Source organism: Melopsittacus undulatus, chromosome 3 (assembly GCF_012275295.1).
Source record: "Melopsittacus undulatus isolate bMelUnd1 chromosome 3, bMelUnd1.mat.Z, whole genome shotgun sequence".
NCBI classification, from domain to species: domain Eukaryota; kingdom Metazoa; phylum Chordata; class Aves; order Psittaciformes; family Psittaculidae; genus Melopsittacus; species Melopsittacus undulatus.
In genome coordinates this window covers 27509014-27525360 of record NC_047529.1, presented here as the reverse complement: position 1 = coordinate 27525360, position 16347 = coordinate 27509014, and the positions used below count along the sequence as shown (strand labels likewise).

The 16347-nt window shown below is 42.2% G+C and overlaps 1 protein-coding gene across 1 annotated transcript in view; it reads left to right on the top strand.

Moving 5' to 3' along the window:
- Positions 1-9373: 9373 nt before the first annotated feature.
- Positions 9374-16347, top strand: part of LPIN1 (lipin 1) — a 47987-nt gene continuing 41013 nt past the window's right edge. The window contains exon 1 of the mRNA XM_031043940.2: positions 9374-9489. The gene's annotated coding sequence lies outside the window, so the exon portion shown is untranslated. The remainder of the gene's footprint in view (positions 9490-16347) is intronic.

Genomic DNA, 16347 nt, shown 5'->3' with positions numbered 1-16347 from the left:
TTGAACATTCAATTCAGTAGCTGAGCTATGCAGACAGAAAGTTACCTGGGAATTCAGAATACCAGTAAAATAAACAGGGAAGGAATTCCTGTTAGCAAAGGACAGCATAAAATCTGAAGATTAAACACATGTAAAGCAATGCTACAGGTGTGATGTTTCCTTTCCAAATTTTGGGAACATTCGGATCTGCATTCAGGTGAGATTCTGAACTTCACAAGAACATCTCCTGGGTAACCATAACATGCCATGTGAACTTGTACTGTAAGTTTGGAAGAACTGAGGATAATGTGTTCTTGCAGTAAGATTATACTTTAAGAATAATTTTAAGTTTATGGTTTATTTGGGCAAAATTTTGAATTCATTTTTATATATTGTTACATCATTTGTCCTAAATCTCTCATAATGTAGTACAGAAACACATGAAGAAGAGGAGGAAGAATTTTGTAATGTGGATCTGCCATATTTAAAATGTGCTACACAGAAGAGAGATAATGGAAAACTAGCAAACCACTACTGATAAAAAAAATCCCAAAGATATTGCAGACAAGGGATGTATTTGCACTTGCTGTGCCTATGTCTGTGCAGGTATGCAGCAGTATGAAACAGAAAGTGATAAAACCCTATCAAACTGAATCTGCCATGGGAAGCAAGATAAATTGCATCTGACCTGGACAAGGCTGATGAGCAATAAGCATGATCCCAACCCCATGCAATCAACATGCAATACATCCAGGGTGAATGAGCTGGGCTGTCACCTCGGGCTGCAGGGGAGGGGCAGCTGGTATCACCGGGAAGACTGCACAGGGAGGCTTTTTTGTTTGTGCCCAAATTGCAGTGTGGGGGTGGGCAGGGGGAATAACATGGTGTCTGAAGAGTTCTAATCAGAAGCAGATGTACCTTGACATGACTCTGAGCTACCTGAACTCTGAGTGGGTATGACTTTTTTTTTTATTCTATTAACTAGAATTATTTTCTGTATTTTCTGACCAGGCCTTTGTGTCTCCTTGTACTATGGTACAGCTTGGTATAAGATACTAGCTGCTTGCCTGTGCCTAGTCTTGCTTTTAAAAAACAAATTCCACCTGTTTGAAACAATGAGCAAGACCCTTTGCTTGTATAATGCAGAGTTCACTGGCTTGAACAGGATTATGTTGCTTTTTGTGAAGTGAGCATCAGGCCTGATACTTTTCAGACTCTAAGCTCACTAGGATGGGAATTCTCTTTGTGCATGATATGCTGAACACAATGTCACTGACATGCGAATAATAGCATAACAAGCTCATGTTGCTGTTGTGGGTAGAAGCTTGCTAAGTTTGAGAGACTGCTCGTGGTATCTAGATTTGTCTGCAGTAGATAAACTCCACAGTAAACTGTAACAAGGGTAGCAGGAATGAGTCTCTGGGTGAAAGTCTCCGATGCATTCTCAAATTTGCGTAAGGGGATATGTACTGCATACAGACCACCAGGACAGAGGCTTTCTACCCAGAAATGTTCGTTTTAAGAACTACCTCTGCCAAATTTATGGAACAGGGGTAAATGATTTCCACAGTGTGCTACTTCTTGAATGCCAGCTTCTCAAAATAACTCCGAAACTTCCAATTTTAAAAAAAAATTTACATATGTATGTGTATGTGTTTGTAAGAAGCTGCTTTCAAATTGTGAACAGAAATACATGGACACAGAGTTGACCCTCATTGGCTTTTATATAAGGGCAAGATCTAGAGAATGACACATAGCGCAGTCAGAGTTCATTACACATTCATTTACAGTATTTTAATACTAGACTAACTAAAATGGTTTCAACTTTCTCTGTTCAACATTGAATTAGATTTCCTTATAATGGATCATTGCCTCCCAAGTGCTATTCAAATACATAATCATTTCCGGTCAGATTACATAGTCACAATAAGACCCTTATACAGGTGGCACTTGCAAAATCTTTTGTGCATTTTATTCTTCATAACTCTCATACTTCAGAGTCATGAAACATAAATTCATGGAATTCAGTTATTAATATTTGAATCTTGACACCTTCCATTGGGATAAAATTCTAACTTTTGCTCAGCTTTCAGCACACCAGCAAAAATCAGAAAAAAACAATCCTTCCTGTCAATCCACAGGCTCTAGTTCCCTATTATATACTTCCTTTTCTAACCCCAGATTGGCTGATACACACCGTTACAGCAAACCTAAGTTAAGTTTTCCAAATAATTATTTTAGATTGATGGAGATGAAATGCTGATTAGCTGAAGGTCTAAAATAACATTAATTACTATGGTAAGGGATTGTAGTGCTATAACACTTCTTCAGAGACTACACTAATTTTGACAACAAGAATATTTTGAGGGAAGGATTTACTACTGAGTTAAAAGGGACACTTCTCCTACGCATGGAAGTTTGACCATGAAACTGAAATAAAGTAATATTTGCATGATTTTGCAACGACAATCACATATATTAACTATATTAATACTCTGGATATTGAAATAATAAAAATTAAATCAGTTCCTCAGATAATGTCACATGGATATACATATCCTCACAGAAGATATAGAAAAGGATAGCAAGTGCAAAACTGAAATAAATGCCAATGTTCCTGCTTTAACATACCTGACTGAGAGGTACCAGTGAGAGTTTTATATCTTGGCATAAACCAGGGAAATGAACTGCTTAGATAAGAGAAAGACTACAGTAAACTACCTTATTTACTGATTAATTGCCCAGGCTTGATGTAAGTAATTAGAGAATTTACTGTCCTGTAAATGCATGTGCAGGATCTAATTTTGTGCCTCAGCTCATTTCTAGCATTTTGATACAATCTTGATCAGGAACTTTATAAGTAACAATGCATTTTTGAGAACAAATCAGCCCACAACAGTAAGATAAAGTCAGCTCTGACAGCAAGCAAGACTGAAAAGATCATTTGCATAAGCCAAATATTTGCTTAAGCCAAATATGTTTTAAAATATAACTTAATGTTTTTAAAATAAATGTAAGCCAAATATATTTTAAATGTCTTTTAAAATATCATCATTGTTCTATGTAGCTCAGATTTTGCCTGAAGAAATTATTATCACAAGCATTCAAAGGATGACTGTACTTTAACTCAAAAAAATGCACAGTCCTTGGTATAAACTGCAATCACTAAAATCCCCAATAATGAAATTGCAAAGAAAATGCCTCTCAGAAAGGTTATTCTGCCACAGTATCTCATCTCTCTCCCTCAATCACCTGATACTGAATCTAGAGGTTGAAGATCAGAGAGATCTGAAATACATGCTGCCAGATTACGGTGTCCTTACAGCTCAGCACACAAGAAGGAATAATAGTGCAGTGCGGGAAGACCTGAGCACCAAAGCCCTTGAACAGACAAAGCTCTTGCACCCTTTCACCTGCCTTGCCATTACAGAAAGCCTCATGGAGGGAAAGCGGGCACCAATTAGGCAGAGGTGCAGGATCCACACCAGCTGCACTGGGAAAAGTGAAAAAATACCCTTTTCCATCATACAGACAGACATTTCAAAAAATGCCTAACCTGGTTACATTATACCACTTCAAATATTCAAAAAAGTTGAGTCTTAGTGAGAGTGGAAAAAAACAAAAAACCCCAAAGAGTAGCAAGTGGTTGGATTATCTCTTTTTTTTTTCCCCAGCAAAACAAGTAAGATAGGGCTGAAGAAGGAAACTTTCAGGCAAAGCTTACAGATGCCCTCCTATTATCCAGCTTATATGACAGCCTGAACTATGACAGTACCTGAGATAGTGCAGAATCTTCTGACTTCAAAGCCAAGTAAATCTGTTGCTTCTCATAAGTATAAGCAAGAGACAGCGTGCCCCTTCATTCACCAGGAACCACACACAGAATAACCACTTCCATACGATGGTCTGCACACAAGTGAAGATTGTTTCTGTCACAGTGAGTAGCCCCAAATATTGTTACTTTTATTATAAAACTGATTTTAGACACTTCACTCTCACAGTGGAGTTACAGAATGAACTTCAAGCTGAGCTCTATTAGCATTTCATGCTTAGCTTATGCTAAGGAAAAGCTTTACACAAAATATCTCTTTATCTCACTATTATCTTAACTTTGCTATAGCTGTTATATCTTTGTTATCTACAAGAAAGTGGTGCTAGTTTGCATAGTAAGGAGGTAACAATAGAGTGGGCTAATCAAGATATGCCATTTTATAATCCCCAAGCAATAACCTTCAGAACCTGTTTGCAAAGATAATTCAATCTTGGTAGTCAGTCTGATGCAGAAATTGCAGACATGATGCTGAGAGGAAAGAAACAATCTTCTCAGCAGAAGGAGCTGGTTTCCAAATATATTTTCCACTTCAGGATTAACATTATTCCTTTAGTTTTCACGAGCTGCAAGACAGTAAAGAAAAGATTATACCCTTCGAAGCAGAACAGCTTTGAAGTTCTCAAAGCGTGTTTTGCACTATTTTGTTCTAAACAAATAATACTGATTGTGCTTTTGATTTGCTGTGCTGTGAAAACAGTGTTCTGGCCAAATGCATAGATTTACTGGACTCATTAAAAACTAGTTTTTGGGCTGGAAAGCATTTTAGTCCAAAAACAGCACGGAGGGGTTTCCTATGGAGTTGTGTATGGTATCTCATTTCTCGTATGTGTGTCCATTTTAAACATCACTATCTATTTTGGCTGAGCAGAGTACGGGTCTGTGTGTGAAGATGCCTATACAGGAGTTCTAGCTTTTGGCCAAAGACAGAACATGGTAATGATTTCACTGTTATATCCTTAATCTCATACACAGTGGTTGCTTCGCTTTATAAGATCTCGAGGTTTTCTAAGCTTTCTAAGATTATATTTAGGGAGCTCAGCCTTGGTTATTTACAGATTTGGAGCTTAATTACATTCTGATGGGATTTGACTGGTACAACTGGGCCTCCAGAAGGGTTTATATATTTAGCCTCTCTTGTTTGTAACTTTAATATTCCTACATTCTTGCTTTGGCCATATTTGACTTGTAGGAGTCAACAGATGCCTCTGTTTCTCAGTATTTTGTAGCAAAAAACTGAGTTTTGACTCTGGAAAGAGCTGCTAGGATATAAAGGAAGCATTGAGGTTTTCATGGTTTTGCAAGGCTGGATATGGATTTAGAGGAAAAAGAAAGGTTCTTTTGAGAACCTTCATCATCAAGACTGGTTATATTTTGAGAAGGAAAAAAACCCAGCCACTTGTCTGGTAGTCTGTCAGCTACAGATCCTCTTTTGGGGACTGTATTTTAATGATGGGGGGGAACAATGTGTCTATCACACAACCAAGTCCAAAAGTACTTGGTTCAAAATCAAGTTTGATTATGCAATGCAAGCCCTGATGGCAAGAGAACTGATAAGGGTGATATCGTCACAGGTGAGTGTTTTGGTACATGATGGGTGTCTCCTCCTCTGCCTTTAACTCCAGCTATAACAGTTCTTGGAAAATTACAGTCCTGCACTTGATCATTTGACACAATAATCCTCTCAGTTTCCCTTTTCATCTGTCACTCCCCTGCATCATTATTGAGTTAAACTTTATAGCAATTCTGATGACATTGGGAAATATGACCATGTGGAAAGCAAAATCCAAAAGCTGAAGTTGGCAAAGTATGAGGGGCTCAGGCAAGACAGATTTGATGGCTGGTGCAGGCCAGAAGCATCTGCCTGAATGTTGCAGACTGAATACACTGCCAAAAAGCAAGATGATTTCATATAGAATAAATATGAAATGGCTTTATATTGGGCAAGGCTTTCTCATATAGCCTTATATTGGACAAGGGTGGCATTCTTTCTCTTTTCAAAGGAAGTTTTTTACTGCTCAGATCTTCAAACACCTGACACTGAAACAGCGGGGACAGTCAATCCTGGCAACAGAGATAAAGCTAACCCAGCAGGACAGACCAAACTGACAAGCTGAAGTCAAGGGTAGCCAAACATTTTACAAATCTCTGTAGCCAAATACCATCTACATACTCTTTTAAGAAAAAAGTTCTCAAATTAAGCACTAAGAGGCAGATTAAATGCCAGGATTTACATGCTGCAATAACCATCACTCTTGTGCCTTCAAATGAAGGGCAAAAGGAAAAAAGGGAAAAGAAAGAGAAAAAATAATGTGAACTGGACAGAAAATTCAGTAGATTATCACAGGCAACTGTAGGTACTGTATAAAATTACCTATTCATGTTAAGAGAACTATTCCTTTGTTAAGAGGGTGGAACAGTTAATTAGTTGACTACAGAATCAGCGTCCAGTTACCTTCTGATGTTTACACTGGAATAAAACTAGATCAACTCTTCATTTATATTGCCTGAGCTAATCCAATTTTAATGCTAATATAGAGGATGTCAACACCGGACTCCAGAGCCATCTTTGCTTATGAGTTCATCATAAATCAAAAGCTAAAAGCTCAACTCTTCTATTTACTGAATCATCTTTACATGCACAGTGTGCATGTATTACCAATTGCATGCATTTATAACTCAGGTACTGTGCTCCTGAACACGAGTTCCAGTTTTAGTGGGGAAAATGACAGACACTACTGATAATGTATTACATTATTAATTTTTTGTTTAAGTAAGTGGTTATTTTGCTCACTGGCAACATACATGCCAGGAAAATCTAGTGTCCCAAGCTAGAATGAAAAGCCTCTTTTTTCCCTGCATGAACTTACGCAATGCTCTCTACGAATCTGTTCTTGAGTTTTACTAAACTCTTCTGTGCTTGTAGAATTTTTTTTAACCTGATTTTATTAATTCACAGAAGACTACATAGTTACTTTGAAAATACAAGTAAGAAGAAAGTTGAGCTATGAGACCAGATCATAGACTAGAACTGCACTGTGCCAGAACTGTACAAACAGAGTGAATACGTAAACTATAGGCTCTTTGGGACAGGAACCAAGAGTTAGGTAATAATGAATGGCTATAAACAATCCAGTAAAGTAGTGGAAATGAAAACTTTCATGAGTGGGTTCTTCAAAAGTCTGTGGATAGTTTTAATTCAAACCTTGGGAAACAAACATGCTGCCTAATGCAATGCCTCTAGAAAGAAACCTATCAAGGTGAAAATGTTACAGAAAGAAAATGATAATAGTTCAGAACTTCATTATTCCTGAGTTCATTTTGGAATGACACTGACAGGGACTGTTCTTTTGCAAGGGCACAGCATGCCTCCTGACTGCACACCCTCAGCCATTTAGTTTTTTGGGTAATTCCAGATTACTTTTTAGGAACTGTTCCTGACCATAATGTCCACCAAATCCTGCACTGGGCTGAGCCAAAACCACAGCCATGACCATGCTAAGGCATGGATGGTATGGAAGACATGCTAGTGCTTGGGCCTTTCTATAGATTTAACTGGTGAGAATAGCTATGAGCTGGAGTGCAACACAAGCAAGGATTTCAGAATCAGTTGGCACAGGTTGTTCCGGAGAAGAATCTGATGTCCTGGGTTCAGCTGTAACAGTTATTTTTCTCCTTCCCCATAGCTGGTGAAGTGCTGTGTTCCAGCTTTAGTCTGAGAACAATGCTGATAACTCACCAATGTTTTAGTTCTTCCGAAGTGATGCTTACCCTGATCAAGGACTTTTCAGTCTCATGCTCTGCCAGTGAGGAGGGACACAAGAAACTGGGAGGAAGCAGAGACAGGACACCTGACCCAAACTAGCCAAAGGGGTATTCCATACCACAGCACGTCATGCCCAGTATATAAACTGGGAGGGAGTAACCCGGAAGGGCATATCACTGCTTGGGTTTGGTTGGGTATTGGTCAGTGGGTGGTAAGCAATTGTATTGTGCATGACTTGAGTTTATTTTTTTCTTTTCCTTTTTAGTTTTTTGTTCTCTCCCCTTGCTATTTCCATTATTATTATTATAATCAAATCAAATCAAATGTGTCAGAGAAAAAATACTTTGAAGAATTACAATTGAATGATGACCTAAAGGTGACTGTACTGAGATTAGAATCACAGAATCATAAAATAGTTAGGGTTGGAAAGGACCTTAAGATCATCTAGTTCCAACCCCCATGCTATGGGCAGGGACACCTCACACTAAACCATGTCACTCAAGGCTCTGTCCAACCTGGCCTTGAACATGGCCAGGGATGGAGCATTCACAGCTTCCGTGGGCAACCCATTCCAGTGCCTCAGGAAAATAACTTCTTACTTATATCCATTCTAAACTTCCCCTGTTTAAGTTTTAACCCCTTACTTCCTGTCCTATCACTACAGTCCCTAATGATAGAGTCTAACAAGAGAGAATGTTTTACAGTGAAACTGGAAAGTTAACCGAAAACAGAAGGCGTAAGTGCTAATTCGTCAACAAGGCACTCTTCCCAGGTTTCAGCTACCTATACCTTTTAGGAACTGGAATGTGTACATGCATGAAGTCCAGCTCTGAAAAATTAGCATGCTCTTCTTCAGATAATGAACTTTGATCCTTTTTTGTGCATGTTCTTTGTCCTCTTTTTAAAAGCATTACTCTGTGTCCTGCTCAGTTGTTTTGCATTTCACACCATCTTCTCCTGCTTTCTGTAAACAGACTTGGAAAACCCTGGAAGATTCCTTTATCAATTAATTTTTATCACAGACATCCACTTCCTTATTGAGCTGTGTAAGGTGTTCAGTGCAAAACGAGGTTACTATATGATTAAATGGAAGAGAACCACTATCTGGTGGAAAAACTTTATTTTATTGCTTTAAATCACATCGATAAAACACATCATAGCAAAGGAAGTGGCTCCTGTGGCTGTGAGTGCTGTGGTTGGAGAACCCCAGCTTCTGTTGGTGCTTCCTAATGACCTTGCCCATGAGTCTGGGTTGAACAATTCCCTTCGCTGCTCTCTGGTTTTCCCATCTACAAACCTGAGTGAAGATGCCTTCTTTGACATGAACTGAAATAAGCTGATAAAAATGCCTTCTGTGATCATCATTTCAAGCATGAAGCAATGGTTGAAATAAACAAACAGACAACCCCGAGCTGCCAGACCTCCTTGCCGGCCAAGGCACAGCACCGGGCAGCGCAATGGCCCCGCCGGTCCCTGAGGTGGCCCCGTCAGAGGCGCCGCGGCCCCGCTGGACGACAGGGCCGCCGCCCTCGGATCACCTCAGTGCGCCGCCTCCCGCGCTGACTCAGCGTTGCCGCACCGACCAACCGCCGCCGCGCGGGGCCCAACCAACTGCCGACCCCGGTGGTGCGCGGGGAGGCGGTGGCAGAGCTGCCCGCCCGCCCCTCGGCCGTCAGTAGCCTGCGGCCGCCAGAACCGCACTCCCCGCCGCGCTCTTCACCACCACTGCCTTCCCCCGGCGGGAGGCGGGTCAGGCAGAGACCGCCCTCTGCCCGCAGCCCAGCTCCGCCGGGCGCTGCGGTCCCTCCTCCGGGGCGGCACCACCGTGCGGCCGGGTGCGTCCCTGTCGCCGCGGTGGGAGGGGACCACAAAGGCGACGGCGAGAGGAGCTTGCGGGAAGCGGGGAGCGGCAGAGGTGGGTGCCGCCGGTGCGTGCGGGGAGAGGGCGGCCCTTCCTCTCGCGCTCTGATTGCTCCTGGCGCTGAGCTGAGCAGAGAAGGCCAGGCTTGCCCGGCCGGGCGTTGAGCCGCTGGAGGCAGCGGGTCCCTCTGGCCTGGGCATCCCGCCGGCCGTGGCTGGGCTGCGGGTGCCTGTCCCCAGCACCTGCTTTATCCTTGCCCAGGAGCCTGGCTTTTGGGAATGAGAGTGAGCTCTGGAGCTCACGGGTTCGTCTGGGGTTGACAGTGCTTTGTGTAGGGTGTTGGAGGGGAAAAGGAAATCTGATGCTTTCCTAGTTTATCGTCTGAGGGAGGTACCGAGCGCTGGGCAGCTGCGGGGAGTGTCGGTGGGGGGGCCCTTCGCCTGCCGATCTGTGTGAGATCGTGAAGTCCAGTGACCCTTCGTATGTTAGAGGTGGTATTTTGCCTCCCTTTGGCTGACAACTGCTGATGCAAATTGCTGCATGAGTACCACTGCTTCTCTAATACTTTCTCTGAGATGGAATAATGAAAGCTGTAGCAGACCAGAGGGATTTAATGGCAGAGCAAAGCCTGGCTGGCAGTAGGGCAATTGCTCAATGAGAAACGAAGCTTTTAGATAATTTGGGTTTCTTTTATGGGATTCCCTTAAACATCTGTTTATTTTGATTAGACTATCTCCTCTACCTTCAAGAAGAGAAAGTAAAAGAGATCTTATCTTTTGGAGAGTGAGGAGAAGACAAAACTGTGCTATATTTGTGTTATCTCTGTAAAAAAAAGGAATTGGGTAGTGGCCTGTACTACCAACAGGATCTCAGCATTGATATTGCAGATGTAGTCTTTGACCTCAACAGATCTATTGACCTCTGTTTTGTTTCATGATCTGGAGGATGCTTTGGAGTGATTTGTTTATTTTCTGGGTGTCTTTTTCAATGTGTCTGCTGCCTTAGGAAACAAATACAGGCAAATGTTTAGCATACACAACCTAGCTAGAAGTCAGATGGGTATACTTCTATTACTGTAAAATGAACCTAATTCTATGAAAATAAGTTAAAGTGGGGAGACAGTGAAGGAAATAAGATGGGAAAGACTCAACATTATTATGCATGGCATAAAGCCATGAAAATAGCTTCTGATTGCTTTAGATAGTTTCTGCTTTTCTGACAGCTCCAATTCATTAATGTGGAATATAGAGTACCTGATAATATCTGCTTACCAGACTTGGTAGCTTCTGTTTGTAAGGGAGATAAGCAAGTTTTAGTCTTTCACCCTTTTCCATACCTGAGGATGTGCAGGTGCACACATTTGTTTATCTGTGAACACACATAACACACAGCAAATATAAAAACCAGTTGAAATACAGTAAGAGCTTACTTTAAACTGTGAGAATGTGGAAAATATAAAGTTACAGCTTAACAAACAAATTTGCCTTCTGATCCCAGTGAAGGCAAGTTTGCCAGGTCACATGAGGTATCAGCATAGAGTTATTGCTGTGCTTCCACTGTAATTTATGTTCTTTCTCTGACATCAGAACAGTAGCATAGGGCAGCACAGTACATGATCTACCATATATTCTCCATGTAATTCAAATGCTTTTCAGTTTCAGGCATCAGTTAGTACTTTTCAGTTTGTACTTTTTTCAATTTGTTGTAAAGTTTGATGCTGTTTATGCAGCACTGGTCCAAAGGGGTGTCAGCCCCTGTGTCCATTCCCCCCAAGTGTCTCTGTGAGGAGGAGAGCGCTGTACAGTTCGGAAGGTAAGGTGCAGGGAGATCAAGGGAAGTGTGGAAGGACACATTTGGGAATGTGTCTTGGGTTCCCCCAGACACCTTTGAGATTGTCAGAGACAAGTCTTGAGTCATGATTTCAAGATTGCCTGAAATGTCAAAAGAGGTGTCCCTCGTGCCACCCACCACAGACTCTTTCTCAGCTTCTCTTTAGTTGATATTAGCAATTGTGTGGGTATGTGGTGAGTCAGATCATGCCATTGATCCAGCTGGAAATTATTTTTGTATGGCTTTAGTGGTATTAGTTTTCAGTTCTGACTCTAGGGCAAGACTGGGGAGAGTTGGGAATATATGATTGGAAGGTTGGTAGAGGGACCATGGTTGTACACTCTTAATGCCATGAAATAATTCTCTTGGTCTCTTTTCAGTGTCAGTCTAATACCTTGACTGTGGGACTGAAGGCTAGTCCTCTGTTTGAACATGAAGATCCATTACAGGCAGGTTTTGACTCTTCAGACTGAGTTTTTGCTTTCAGCTGCTTTCAAGAAAATATTCCACCTGTAACAGGCAGAATAAAGGGACTTTGTGAAGTGGTGGACCAGGTAATGTTTCAACTATTTGAAAGACAATGCAATACCAGAATCAAGTGAATAGTCATCTCATGATCAAAGTCCATATCTGTGAGTGAGTGTGAGTGAGTGAGTTCTGGGAGGGACTGGCAGCTTGGAAGATAAGTTTGACATTTGATCCATATGGCTCTCTGGCCATTTTAAGAAGTCACAGTTTTTGGCATTGGCCTTGGCTAACTTGAAATAGGAGTCAAATAGTTCCTAATAGAATTAAGCCCAGAATAATCCCAACCTGAATGTATTTCTGAAGATTTGGCTGGCAGGAAGCGAAATGTTCTTAATTCTGATGTTGAGCCACCCACATGTTGCATGTTACTTTCTGATCTGGGATGTACAAGTGAATTCTACCTATCTCTTGATTGACCAGATGTATTGTCAAATCACCTGCAGGAATGTGTCTGTCACATGCCACTGTGACTGTGGGGAAGCCTGGCAAAATTGTGGTCATAGAATCATAGAATAGTTAGGGTTGGAAAGGACTTTAAGATCATCTAGTTCCAAATCCCCTGCCATGGGCAGGGACACCCTCACACTAAACCATGTCACCAAGGCTCTGTCCACCCTGGCCTTGAACGCCGCCAGGGATGGAGCATACTTAGGTTTAGACATAGTTTACCCTCCTATTTACAGATCAACCGCAGTCACACTGCTCAGCAGAATGCTCTGGAGTTCTCCCTCAACAAACTGTGCAAATCAGGGTCATGGCTGCCTATGATTCCTTTCCAGGTCATGTGCCCAGGTTTCCTTTCCCAGAAAAAAAGAATATGCAAGGAATGTGCTTGTCTGTGTCTCACTCTGATGAACTTGGCACGCTGCAGTTGAGATGTAGCCACAGTGATAGACCCTGCGTGAAACCAATGGGAGTGAAACATCCTCTGAAATCTAAGCCTTAGTATCTTGCCCAAGACTGTGTGGGAATCTTGTAGGTAAATAGGGAGCTCGGCAGTAAAAAAATGGGCCATGAAGGGTATAATTGCTACCTTTTTCACTGGAATTAGGACATAGTCTGGTGTACCTGTATGAAAGATGTGGATTAGCTAGATGACAGAGCATTTGATATTACTGTGATGTCCAGTAGAGCAGGACTGTAAGCAATTAACTTTGTTAAGTCAATCTTTGCTAAGTTAATAAATCAGTTAAGTAGTGGGAACACCTAGCTATTAATTTTTCATGTATTATTTATTTATTATTTAATTTAGTTAGTTTGCATTTGTTATTTCATTTAAGTTTTTCCATGAGATGATCAATTCTGAAAAATGACTGCTGTCTCTAACAATCAGAGGAGTTGGAAATTTTCTGAGGCTCCTGGCAGGTGCTGCTACTTAATTTGACATTAAAAATTGCACTAGAAAATGCTTTTAATTTCATTATAGATGCATAAAGTAAAGCTGTGGAGTGTCTCCTGGCAAAGAAAAGAAGTCAGGCCATTTGAAAATCCTGACAGGAGCAGTACAGACTGTTCCTCTTTGCTGCAAGCTTAGATCAAAAGGGTTCTGAATTTTCCCAGCAGCAAAAAAATGCTATATGCTATTTCCACAAGCATGGTATGAGAGCAAGACTTTTACTAAATTCAGTATAATTAACGGGCAGGCACTGAGTGTTTAACCTGTGACGTAAACTCATATTTACTGCTGAAGTTGCTGCTGCCTGGTTAGTAAGTGAAAGACTTCTTGGAGTGGCCAGAGTAAACTGCCACATGCAAAACCACATGCAGTCTCTCTGGGGTTTGAAGAATGTTGGTTTCCTGGAGTACTGACATAGAATGGACTGACTTTAGGTTCGGAGTGTAAACTTACAAACCTCAAACTCCAAACAACCTCAGCTTTAGTTGGCATTTATAAAAGTTAGGATAAAGGGCCTACATCCATCAGAGTCCAGTTTGTGAACTCTCCTCCATTTTAACTACAGCGTCTTTTGTTCCCTATATTTGAAATATAAAACCATCTTTAGTTTCCTGAGGAAGTGGAGTATATAGACTCATAGAATCATAGAATAGGTAAGGTTGGAAAGGACCTTAAGATCATCAAGTTCCAACCCCCCTGCCATGGGCAGGGACACCTCACGCTAAACCATGGCACCCAAGGCTCTGTCCAACCTGGCCTTGACCACCGCCAGTTGTGAGCATTCACAACTTCCTTGGGCAGCCAATTCCAGTGCCTCAACCCCTAACGGTAAAGAATTTCTTCCGTATATCCAGTGTAAACTTCCCCTATTTAAGTTCTAACCTGTTACTCCTTGTCCTGTCACTACAGCCCCTAATGAAGAGTCCCTCCCCAGCATCCCTTATAGGCCCCGTTCAGATACTGGAAGGCTGCTATGAAGTCTCCAAGCAGCCTTCTCCAGGCTGAACAGCCCCAACTTTCTCAGCCTGTCTTCATATGGGAGGTGCTCCAGTCCCCTGATCATCCTCATGGCCCTCCTCTGGACTTGTTCCAACAGTTCCATATCCTTTTTATATTGAGGGCACCAGAACTGCACACAGTACTCCAAATGAGGCCTCACGAGAGCAGAGCAGAGGGGCAGGATCACCTCCTTCAACCTGCTGGTCACACTTCTTTTGATGCAGCCCAGGATACAGTTGGCTTTCTGGGCTGTAAGCACACACTGAAGCCGGCTCATGTTCATTTTCTCATCGACCACCACCCTCCAGTCCTTCTCTGCAGGGCTGCTCTGAATCTCTTCTCTGCCCAACCTGTAGCTGTGCCTGGGATTGCCCTGACCCGGGTGTAAGACCTTGCACTTGGCATGGTTAAACTTCATAATGTTGGCATCAGCCCACCTCACAAGTGTGTCAAGGTACCTCTGGATGGCATTCCTTCCCTCCGGCATTTCAACCAAACCACACAGCTTGGTGTCATCAGCTAACTTGCTGAGATCGCACTCAATCCCACTGTTCATGTCACCGACAAAGATAAGACCAATCCCAACACCGGTCCCTGAGGGACACCACTTGTTACTGGTCTCCAGCTGGACATTGAGCCATTGACCACAACTCTTTGCATGCTGCCATCCAGCCAGTTCTTTATCCACTGAGTGGTCCACCTATCAAATTGATGTCTCTCCAATTTAGAGACAAGGATGTTGTGTGGGACAGTGTTGAACACTTTGAACAAGTCCAGGTAGATGATGTCAACTGCTCTACCCCTGTCCATCATTTCCATAGCCCTGTCATAGAAGGCCACCACTTTGGTCAGGCAGGATTTTCCCCTAGTGAAGCCATGCTGGCTGTCACCAAGCACCTTGCTGTTTTGCATGTGCGTTAGCATGCTTTCCAAGATTTTGCTGGGCACAGAAGTGAGACTGACTGCTCTGTACTTCCCCGGGTCATCCATTTTCCCCTTCTTGAAAATGGGGTTATATTCTCCTTTTTCCAGTGTCAGCAACTTCACCTGACTGCCATGATTAGTCGTGTGATTAGATATGTGATTAGTCTTCTAGTCTGCCTTTTAATTCCACAGTGTTTTTATTGCACAGGCCAGGTTCAGCCCAGCTTGAAAGGAGTGTCTGTCACCAGCTGACAGCTTGAATATGTCACTTTCTTTTTAAGGGATGAAGGATTTTCACTATATGGGAGCAAGCTGTGCTCTGCCAGTTGGCCTCAGAGCCTGAAGATGGTGTCTAACTTTTAATTCACAAGTTTAAAAATAATCTCTGTGACCTAAGACAGAGCAGGCTGTGCAGCTAAGATTTCTTGTGAGCAAGGGTAGTTGCAAAATTCACTGATTAGGAGTTTAGAAGATCTGGTGGATGATGTAACTTGCTAAGAGTGTGAGTGCTCGTGTTTGTATTGTTTGCCCTTAACTCTCCTGAACAGTGGGGTGTATGTATGATCTCAGTAACTGCTTCCCCACCAAGAAAGTTGTGGCTGTTTCACACCTAGAAATTTTGTTGCTTCAGCAGACCAAGCATTGACTGTGGCGAACTACACCATGTAATTCTGATTGTAGCCATCTTTCAGCTTAATCTTAGCTCAGTGAGAAATGTATTGTCTTACTGTGCTTTGGGTTAGAAAAATCCCCAGTACAAACGGAAGTATTTTTCCAAAGCAAAAGGATAATTTTAAAAGTTTGCTTTCATCTGTCACCCTGGAGACTTACTTCTGAACTTAGGTCTGTGCCTGTTTGGTGCCAGCTTTTTGAAGAGGTCAGATGATGTCCACCAAGATAATTAGGGGGCTAAGAGTTTATGGCTTATGAGTGGAGGCTGGGAGAGCTAGTTTTGTTCGGTCTTGAGGGTATTCAGTTACCTCTTGTGGGGTACGGAGGAAACAGTTGGAATTTGAGAGGTACACAGTGGTAGGACAAGAGGCAACAGGCACAAGTTGCAACATGGGAATTTTAGATTAGGTGTTGGGAAGAAAATTTTCATTGTGAGGACAAGCAAACATAGGAGCAGGAGGGCTGAGAAATCTCCGTCCTTGAAGACTTTGAGAACTTGACAGGACCAAGGTGATGGGCAACCTGGTTGAAGCTGGCCACCCTTTGGGCCATGTTGCCTCCAG